General features: G+C 36.6%; 1 pseudogene; it reads left to right on the top strand.

Annotated features, from left to right (window-relative positions):
- Nucleotides 1-515: 515 nt before the first annotated feature.
- Nucleotides 516-629, top strand: LOC122733184 (annotated as a pseudogene).
- Nucleotides 630-10,976: the final 10,347 nt, after the last annotated feature.

The following is a 10,976-nucleotide window of genomic DNA, read 5'->3' as shown; positions in this document are numbered from 1 at the left end:
TATAATTATCAATTATAATACCACCTACCTGGACAATTTTAGCAAGCTGTTGACTTTGAAATATCAGGAAAAGTTTGGAAGAATAATGCCATTTTTATAGAAATTTAACTAATGTAATATAATCATAACAAAAAGGACAGAAGAATACAGAAATACTAAAATATCAGATTAAGAGGTGTTATTGCCAAGGAAAGTGCCATTTAAAAATACAAAATAATTTGCAAAATATCATTGAGAAAAATATGGAAGACTATAAGCAGTATCATCTTCTAAATCAAAAAAAAAAAGGAGGGAAAGGTAAAACTAGTCTGTGGAAATCTTTCTATGATATTAAACTAAACCACATTCTCAACAACATTTATAGATGAAGGAAGAATAAGAACAAATATATATGGAATAGAATGTTATATCTGCATCTATTAAAATAAGAATTTCTTTTCATTTTCAATAAACATCTCCATTATATGTAGACTCAGTATCCTTTAGTAACTAATGTGTCAAAAGAAAGGACAACCATGTTGTATGAAAGGAGAGAAGGTTAACACTCCCCTTAATAAGGATGGAAGAGGTCCGAGTGGCCTTTATAACAGTTAAGGCATTGCCACCTACTCTGTGGCATCTAAACAAAAGGCAGGACAACCAATAAATAAAAAAAGAGATACTTAACTATGCTTCACACACACACAGACACACACAGACACACACAGACACACACACACACACACAAGAAAGAAAAAAAAGAAATTCATCCTGGCTTTGACACAATAATTCTAATAGAGAGGAGATTACAAAATAAAATAAAGTTATGAAAGGAAAACATTAATGATATCATTTTTTAAAATTATGTATAATATACATATATAAGATATTAGCATGTACCAATCAGTATAACCACTTCTCATGAATATAAAATCTTCATGAAAGTAACTTTATGCATTGGATATTGATGAATATTTTAAAAGGGAACAAATAGACTTTTCTAATCAGTTTTTTTTTAATAATAGATCACATACTTCAAATCAAATGGTTGATGGTGAGGTATAGGGAATATAAGATCAGATCTATTATTTTTGTTCATTGAAGAAAAAATAAAAGACTCAGATAAAATGAAGGCTCAGAGGAGACATCTCCATACATGTTGTTAAAATCAAGTATGGTACCTTGATAACAATAGTCACAGTAACCACAGATATAACTGTGTGAGATTTAAAATTGGATATTAGATCATAAATCTCCCCTACTTAACCTTTCCCTTAATTTATCTCCCAAACTAGTAAATGGAAGCAGGTTTTAATTTTCTAGATAGACCTTTTTATTTATATTTATGATAGTCACAAGGTGATGTTGGTTAGAAGGATAGAAAAGTAGAAACACAATACAAATCGTCTTAAGTCTAAGCTTAGTCTATATTCATTATAAAAACTCACCAATCCGAAAAAGACCACCTTTGGAGAGAGAGAGTCTGTGCCGCGCCGTCAGGAGTCCCGCCAAGCAGGCAAAAAGAAAGCTACTCCTACTCCCCCCCCAAGCTGTTTTTGGAAGCTTATTTATAGATCTGGAACAGAGGCGGTCCTTACACACTGCTTCAAGGTTATTGGTTGGCATCATCCAAATCCATTGTCTTTGAAGGTGTTCTCAAGTTGAGTTCACAGTCTAGTTTCTGAGAATTACACCTTCTTAAGGGATAACCAGGTATGATCACAATCCAATTAACTTGATATAATCCAATTAACTTGAAGTAGGCTTAATCAGCAGTCAATCACTCTCACTTGATTTAATCAGTCTTGATTAATCTCCAGGTGGGTCTTTGAGTATCTGCTAAATCCCATTATTTTATCACATTCCCCCCTTTGTTTCTTCTAGGAACAGGTGTTCCTTGATGAAACAGTAAAAAATAATTAAGTCTTTGGAAGTCTTTTCTCAGTTCTCTTGTCTTCTTGGAGTGGTAAGATGTCATCAGGAGGAAGCTGGATTCTGGTCTGGAAAGCTGGATTCTTCTTCTTTAACTGAATTGCTGGATTTTTTACTAAACCTTAGCATAGTGTTGTCAATGATCAAATTTAGTACATTCCATTACATTCCCTCCTTTATATAATAGAGAGTTGAGGTAGTTATGCAATCTATAACACTTCTTACCACCATGTGTCTGGATCAAAGCCAAATTTAGTAACATGTTTATGTCATCTGAAAATGTTATGGAAAGGTTATCATACCACATCTCATGGTTTCGAGACATCCAGTAGGCCATAGGTGGATGGATTCTGACTATGCCATCAGACTTGTACATATATTCTCTACAGGGCCTATATCAAACTCATTGTAAGAGCAGTTAGTCTCTGAGATGATAAGTTTCCATAATTCATAAATCTCATATTAATTTCACCAAAGACAGTATGATGGTAAAAATGCATGTTATGCTGCATAACTGATGATGTACTTGTTATATATACAATAATTCCAAACCATACCCACAATGTACATAGTCACAATGACATGTAAATGATATATGAATGTAAATGACTGATAATATTAGACATTATTACATAATCTTTTAGCAAGTAAACACATTATCTTATACATGAATTCTCTATCTAGTATGACAGTAACAGATACTTAAAGTGATAAACAATTTCATCAAAAAGAAATGAGTCAATATTCAATATGTCCATTGATAAATCAAGCAATAGGTTTTAAACATAATACCATAAACAGACTCATTAAACTCATGGTTAAAAAAAAAACAAACAAACAAAAAAGCAGTTTACCTGCAGAAGGAAAAGCTTGTTAAGGTTAAAGTATTTAAGCAGTCAGAATTTGGGGTATGCCACATTGTTTCAACTGGTTCTCCAATTCTGTGCATGTCAAAGTGGCAGGGGTTTCTGAATTGTCGTTAATTTTTCTAATGCTATCATAATGTTCTTTATGGTAGAAAATGTGGAGTTCTGTAGCATCAGTTTTGTCTGTGCCACTGATTTTCAATAAAGACTGATTTAATTGATGAACCACAACATTCAGCTGATGCTGCTTAGCAAATGCTACAATTGTATCATTTCCTCCCCACTTTCCAAATTTCTTTAATTCATCAACATATTCTTCAAAAGGGGAGTCATTTACTCTAAAAGACTCAAACTCTTGTCTATGGTTAATCATATAAGAAGCAGCTTCTTGTCTGTATCTGAGATGATTTCTACAGTGACCTTCTAGCTGGTCTGCTAAAGCCCTAAAAAGGCAATTTCCGTCTCCTGATACTTTACGAAGACTGAGTCCCAAAGCATTTAACTGATCAGTGGGATTCTTAAATGGGAACTGCCTGTTTCCTCTGAACTCTCTTTGCTCTTTAACAGTTGCTATCGTTAGGGTTTTTACCTCTTTAGCGTCTACCTCAGGTCTATCTGAAATCTCTTCACCTATGAATGGTGCAGGCTTTATATGAGAGCAATGAATCCATGAGTCTTTTTCACCAATTTTAATGGCAGTAGGAGTTCAAACTAGGGAGGGTGGGAGGGTCCTTAAGGTCCCATCTGGGGTGCCAAACTGTGAGATTTAAAATTGGATATTAGATCATAAATCTCCCCTACTTAACCTTTCCCTTAATTTATCTCCCAAACTAGTAAATGGAAGCAGGTTTTAATTTTCTAGATAGACCTTTTTATTTATATTTATGATAGTCACAAGGTGATGTTGGTTAGAAGGATAGAAAAGTAGAAACACAATACAAATCGTCTTAAGTCTAAGCTTAGTCTATATTCATTATAAAAACTCACCAATCCGAAAAAGACCACCTTTGGAGAGAGAGAGTCTGTGCCGCGCCGTCAGGAGTCCCGCCAAGCAGGCAAAAAGAAAGCTACTCCTACTCCCCCCCCAAGCTGTTTTTGGAAGCTTATTTATAGATCTGGAACAGAGGCGGTCCTTACACACTGCTTCAAGGTTATTGGTTGGCATCATCCAAATCCATTGTCTTTGAAGGTGTTCTCAAGTTGAGTTCACAGTCTAGTTTCTGAGAATTACACCTTCTTAAGGGATAACCAGGTATGATCACAATCCAATTAACTTGATATAATCCAATTAACTTGAAGTAGGCTCAATCAGCAGTCAATCACTCTCACTTGATTTAATCAGTCTTGATTAATCTCCAGGTGGGTCTTTGAGTATCTGCTAAATCCCATTATTTTATCACAACTGCTTAGTTGTTTTCTGAGGATTTCTGGATTCTCAGTCTTCTGGACCTCACTGCTATTGATCACCCAATTTTTCTTTAATATTCCCTTCTCTTAAGATGTTTGCAATATTGTTTACATGACTCTGTGGAGCCATTCTGCAACTATATTTATGCTGTGCCTGCTAACAATGAGAGTATGCCAAGTTTCCATCCTTGGTCCTCTTCTCTTCTCACTCTGCATTATTTTTCTTGGTCATCTCATCTGTTTCCATAGATTCAAGTATCAGTTCTATGCATATGATTCTCATATCTACTTGTGTAGCTCTAATTTCTCTTCTGACCTCTAGTCTTACATTTCCAACTGCCCTTTAATCATCTTAAACTGAATATCCTATATATATTTTTAACTCAGCATATTTGAAGAAACATCATTTTCTCTGAAACATCTCCTCTTTTAAAATTTCCCATTATCGTGGAGGGTAAAATCATTTTCCCAGTCACCTATTCTCACAACCTTAATGTCATCCTTGACACCTCACTCTCTTTTATTAAATACTAAATATGCAATATAGGATCATTGGTTAATTCCTATTCTATATGCCCCCTTTTTCCTTCCGACACTGCAACCATCATACATCTGACTTTATCCCTACAGGATTGAAAAAACCGACTGGTTGGTGTCATGATTAAAGTTCCCTCCTCACCCCCCACCCCACTCCACCCACCCTACCATTTCAATTAATTCCTCAATCAGCTGTCAAATCATTTTTTCTAAATGTAGATACCATATCACCATTTCCAAATCCCACCAAAAAAGAAAACAAAAACAAAACAACACAAAAAACAAAAAACAAACAAAAAAATCTTAGCTCCCTATTACTTCTAGGATCCAATATAAACTCCTCTGTTTGGGTTTTGTTAAGGGCTAAAATTCTAGCTAGTCTGTCTAAAATATCTAATGAGTGGTTGCCAATAAATTATAAGCTTTAGCAAGAGTTAGACTTTTAAGCATTTATTAAGGAGAATAAGAATTTGGTAAAGAGAGAGAGAAAGGCCTAGATTCCTATCTATTAAAGGGAGAGCACATTTCTAGCACCGCTCTCCACCAGAGTCCAAAGGAAAGAGCCTGAGAGCAAGCACCAGTCTCTTCCTTCCTCCTCCCACTAGCCCGCGTCACTTCCCGACGCCAAAGAAAAGACTCCTGGTCTTGCCCTCAAAGACCTTCGCTTCATGGGTGGAACTCTTCTACAGTAAGTCTCCAGCAGGTGGCGTCATTCCAATCGTTACAGTTTCAAAGCCCTTAACAACTTGATCCCTTTGGAACTTTTCATCTTCTTATACTATATTCCTCTCCCCATACTGTGAAATCATGATGCCAGGCTCTTTTTTGTTCTTTGCATGCTACATCCCATGTCTCACCTCTAAGTATTTTACTAGCTAACTTCCATGCCTTGAATGATCTTGCTCCTCATGTCTATGTCTAGCTGCAAGCTTCCCTGGTTTCTTTCAAGTTAAGCCTTAGCTGAAATTATACAAGATTTTCCCAATCCTACTTAATTTTAGAACCTTCCCTCAGGGCAGCTGGGTGACACAGTGGATAGAACACCCACCCTGGAGTCAGGAGGACTGTATTCAAATCTGGTCTCAGACACTTGACACTTACTGTCTGTGTGACCCTGGGAAAGTGACTTAACCACATTTTCCTCATATTAAATAAAATAAAATATTAACCCCACCCCAATTTATCATTTATACTTACACACAAAGGTATTTTATGTATGTATATATGTATATATGTATGTATATGTATTTGTATATGTACATCCAGGTTCTTTTATGTGTTTATATGTATGTATGTATATACACATATTTACATATTTTCTCTCCTATTAAAATAAGAGATCAATGAAAGTTGGCAATGATTTGTATGTTTCTTTGGGTTTTTCCCCTGTTTTTCAGTCATTTCAGTTATAGTTCAAAAATGCTAGTTGATTGACTGACTGATCAATTTCCACTGAAGCTTATGTTTAAGGAGGCACAGATTCATCTAAGTGCTTTTACAACATTATTATGTATAATTAGATACATATCTCATGTGGGAAAGTAAATCACAACATTATATAAGATTTGACAGATACTTTTGATTTTGGATTGAATTGTGCTAGTTGCTTTTGGACCTAAAATTCCATGAGACCCCCTTAAATGTTATTTTTGACCACACAAAAAATATTGACAGAATGATTTAGTCAAGGTTTATCAAGAGGGTAAAGTGGGAGACAGTGTGGTACACTGAAAAGAACATTCATGGGGCAGCTAGGTGGCACAGTGGATAGAGTACCAGCCCTGAATTCAGGAGGACCTGAGTTCAAATCCAGCCTCAGACACTTAACACTTACTAGCTGTGTGACCCTGGGCAAGTCACTTAACCCCAATTGCCCTGAAAAAAAAAAAAGAACATTCATTTTGGAATTAAAAGAAGTGAATTTTGTCCTAGCTTTGATCATTACTGACTATGTAGCATGTTACTTCATGTGTAAAATAATGGTTGTGTTCAACAAATATCTGATTTTTTTCTTTGGTGAGGCAATTGGGGTTTAGTGACTTGACTAATTAAATAAATAAGTAAAAATAGGACCTGTTTTAAAATATCTCAGAGCTTATGACTATTTATATGACATAAAAAAGTAATAGAAAAGTATTTTTGGAGGCAAGGAGTGGGAGAAACATTACTTAATAAGGTTTTCTTGTCTATAAAATGTGAAAACATCCATGTTCTTTTGTTGTTGCTTTTCACCCCTGCCAATAGGATCTTTTTTTTTTTTGTGGGGCAGTGAGTGTTAAGTGTCTTGCCCAGGGTCATACAGCTAGTGTCAAGTATCTGAGGTCATATTTGAACTCAGGTCCTTCTGAATCCAGGGCTGGTGCTTTATCCATTGCACCCCCACCTGCCCCAATAGTCTATCTAAAAGATATTTATGTACCATTCCTTTCTAGTAGGTATTAAAATATTCAAAAGTTATGTACTCCATAATAACACCTGTGCAGAATAATTATTTATGCTGTGAAGAATGAGATATACTTTATGTAAAATTCTATCTGTATCCTGCATACCCACATACAATCATGTGCATGCATGACAAACACCCCACAAATACTTTCAGAAAATAAACCAGATAGTGAAAATGGGGGTAGTTTTACTCCTTGAAGTTTTCAAGCAGTGAATGGGAATATATATATATATATATATATATATATATATACATATATATATATTAATATATATATATATATAAATTTTGAAAGTGGTAAAGTGATTTTTTATTATTCTGCATGGAAGAAAAGAAATAGAAAAGTAAGATATGTTCTGTGAAAGCCCAATCTCATCCACCAACAGAAATGGTCTTCTGCAGAAACCCCATCACTGTAGCTTTAACTCACGAATATGGAGTTGTGGTAATCTCTTCCAGCTTTTACCAACAAATGAGCATAATCATCATTCAATAATTATTGAATATTTTTTCAGTAATGAAAATTGGAAATATGGCCAATTCTGTTTCACAAATATAGTATAACAAAAAATTAATAGTGCTTAATTTTTAAACACATCCTGCCTTTACCATCTGGAATTCAAACATATTGAAAATGCCTGAACAAATGCTAGAAGTACTTTGCAGAAATTGAAAACAGAGTCTCCAAACCACAATCCAATCTATTTGGAACTTTCAAGTTCCTAGTGTTTTTTCAGTGGACAACAACCTGTTGTCTAGCAAGGACTCAGTTATTTTAGGGGCGTTGTCACTTTTCTGGCCAAATTATGAAAATCTAAGGTGATGTAAATTGGTTTAAGCCAAATTAAACCTAGAATGTTGCATTTCACAAGATAGAGTGAGGTCTCTTTCAAAAAAAAAAAACACAACAGTATGGATTTATTCAAGTTGTGTCATAATTCTCTACCTAAAGAATATATTAATTAAATCTCTCCACATTGGGTTTTTGGATTTTTATTTCTTTGGTGGGTGAGTTGTTTTCCTGCCCAGAAAATGTATACACTTGTCATTCACATGTCAGTTTAGTTTTCAGTAAAGAATATTCCATCTAGAATCGCTTATGACAGCTGACAAACTGTGCTTCTAAATGTACATCTTAGCTTTATAAATTATTCTATAGTGGAGAAAACAACACAGCACCCCATATTAAGACATTAAATTGTAAATTTCCCTAATGACTTTTGAATAGCAAGAAAAAATGCACCTTCAAATTAGTGAGTTTAATTTGTTTCTCTCATTTTCTCTTGAATTTTGAGGAGCTATGATTTTGTGAGGTATGGACTATCAACCCAGTTGTCAATCAATAGATAAGTCACTGAGTTTTTCCTAGATATCAAAGAAGTTACAATTATTTGCTCATAGTTATACAGCTAGTGCCAGTGATAGTCTTGTATTCTGCCTTTACCAGACTATTCTTGTTGAGTCATTTCAGCTGTATCTTACTCTTTGTGACCCGATTTGGGATTTTTCTTGGCATAGTTACTGGAGGAGTTTGCCATTTTCTTCTCCAGCTCATTTTATCAATGAGTAACTGAGTCAAACAGGGTTAAATGACTTGCCCAGAGTCATACAGCTAGTAACATTCTGAGACCAGATTTGAAATCAAGAAGATGTCTTCTTGACTACAGGCCTGGCACTCTATTCACTATGACACTTAGTTACCCCTGATCATAATATACCTCTTATTGAAGTTTTAAGGTCCTTTATACATGTTTTGAGGAATTTGAATTACTGTCATATTGAAGACAGATTAGACTTGGCCTGATAAAAGGGGGCGAGACTAGGAGGGACTATGAGCAATAAGTGATGTTGCAAAGACATAGAAAAAAAAAAGCATCATTAAAACTAGCCATGAAGTTCCAGAGGTGGAGTCAAGATGGAGGAGTGAAACCAGGAAGCTCCCTGAGCTCTCCCAAATTTCCCTCAATAACAATGTTAAGTTAAGACTCTCAACAGATTCTGGAGCTGCAAAACCTGCCAAAAAAAAAATGGAGCAAAACAATCTTCCAACTTAAGATAACCTATGTGAAAAAAATAATTATTAGCTAATCTAATCTGAAAAATTTATAATTGTGTGCTATATGAAAAATTATTAGTTTAGAAAAATTATAATCTGGTCATAAATCCTGCTGTGGTCGCCATTCAAATGTAAAAAAAAATATTTTGTTAACTTGCCTAATTTGGGGGGAGCCTAATCTGACTGGAAGACTTTTGACTCATTGGCTATCTGACTGCTATTAACTTAATATGGGCCATTTAAAAATTTTCCACACTGCTCCCAAATGGATAAGCAAAAGATTAAGAAACCTCCTAACTAAATAATCAAAGCAGAGTTTATTTATGAGATACTATTTAAAATTAAGAATACAGGGAAATAAAATGTACAACCTGACTTCGTTCTGGTGTGTCTCTTTCCACCTGCTGTGTCTGGAACTTTTTTAATACAATAAGGGCCATTGCCTCCTCTTGCCTTAGGGTATGTTCCACTTTCACTGCTCAGATACTTTCTCCTAACTCCAAACCCCTTTCACTTTGTCTATCCCCCTGCATCTAACTTTCCTCTCATACTGCCATCACTGAACCCCTGTGTTTCTCTCTCACCGACCTCCCCTTCTGTTCTCCTAGTGTTCCAGTGTCCTTCTCTCTTCCATTCGTCTCATCAGCCTCCTTCTTAATCTTGTCCACCCCACTTGCTGTCTAACTCCCAGGTCTATATATATATATATATATATATTCCTTCTCTCCACTCAAATCTCGGTGCTCTTTGCACCCCCCTACACACCAAGGTAATCCGCCAGCTGCCCTACAGCTGAGTGTCTTGTGAGTACCACACCCAGGGCTCCAGGGGTCCATGCCCCCTGCTATGCACCCAGGGACCTCTGCACGGGCTAAGCCAGAGGCCGGCCTGGATGAACCCAGGATCTCTGGGGTATGTTCTCTCAGGGTGGAGGGAGTTGGGGCTCCCTCCCCACAGCTGTCTGACCTGGCATCTCAGCCCATGAGGCTTTTTGGCTCAGCTGAAGTGGAGGGGGAAAGGCACCAGCCCCTCCCACACAGAGAAACCTTGAGGGCCCAAGGCTTTCTAATCTCAGCCCAAAGGTAGGGTCCCCAAATCAAAATAAATTTTCACACCTAGAAGAACTTCAGAAAAGCTCTGTTTCATCTGGGTAAAAGGGGAGCATGGCTCAGCACAGATGGTGTCTGGGAAAGCCAGGAAGAGGCTCTTAGTCATAGCACAGATCAGCAGCTGAGTACCCATAGTCCTAGGTCAGCAAGCTAGTAGCCCAGTAGCCCAATTCCAAGACCTCCAGCCCCAAAGCAGAAGGCAGTCTGCAAACTGGAGTATCTGCTACCCAACAAGCCCAACTATGCTGGACCACTCTTGTGCAATAAGAGCAAACAAGCTTGGGGGCAGCTAGGTGGTGCAGTGGATAAAGCACCAGCCCTGGAGTCAGGAGGACGTGAGTTCAAATCCAGCCTCAGACACTTGACACTAGCTGTGTGACCCTGGGCAAGTCACTTAATCCCCATTGCCACTCAAAAAAAAAAAAAAGAAAAAAAGAAGTCACAAGCTACTGATACCTCAGAGTAGAAAGCTGTTGACTCACCCCTGGGCCCCAGCAAAAAAAAGCTTGGGACGGAGGATATTGTACCACAGGAGCAGAATTCAACCTTAAAAGGCACAAAAGATGCTAAAATAAAGATAAAAATATGAATAAGAAACAAAAAAGAACCCTCATCATTGACAATTACTATGATGACAGGGAGGA

This window comes from Dromiciops gliroides, chromosome 6 (assembly GCF_019393635.1).
Source record: "Dromiciops gliroides isolate mDroGli1 chromosome 6, mDroGli1.pri, whole genome shotgun sequence".
In the NCBI taxonomy this organism is placed as follows: Eukaryota; Metazoa; Chordata; class Mammalia; order Microbiotheria; family Microbiotheriidae; genus Dromiciops; species Dromiciops gliroides.
This window is presented reverse-complemented; position numbering and strand designations above follow the sequence as displayed.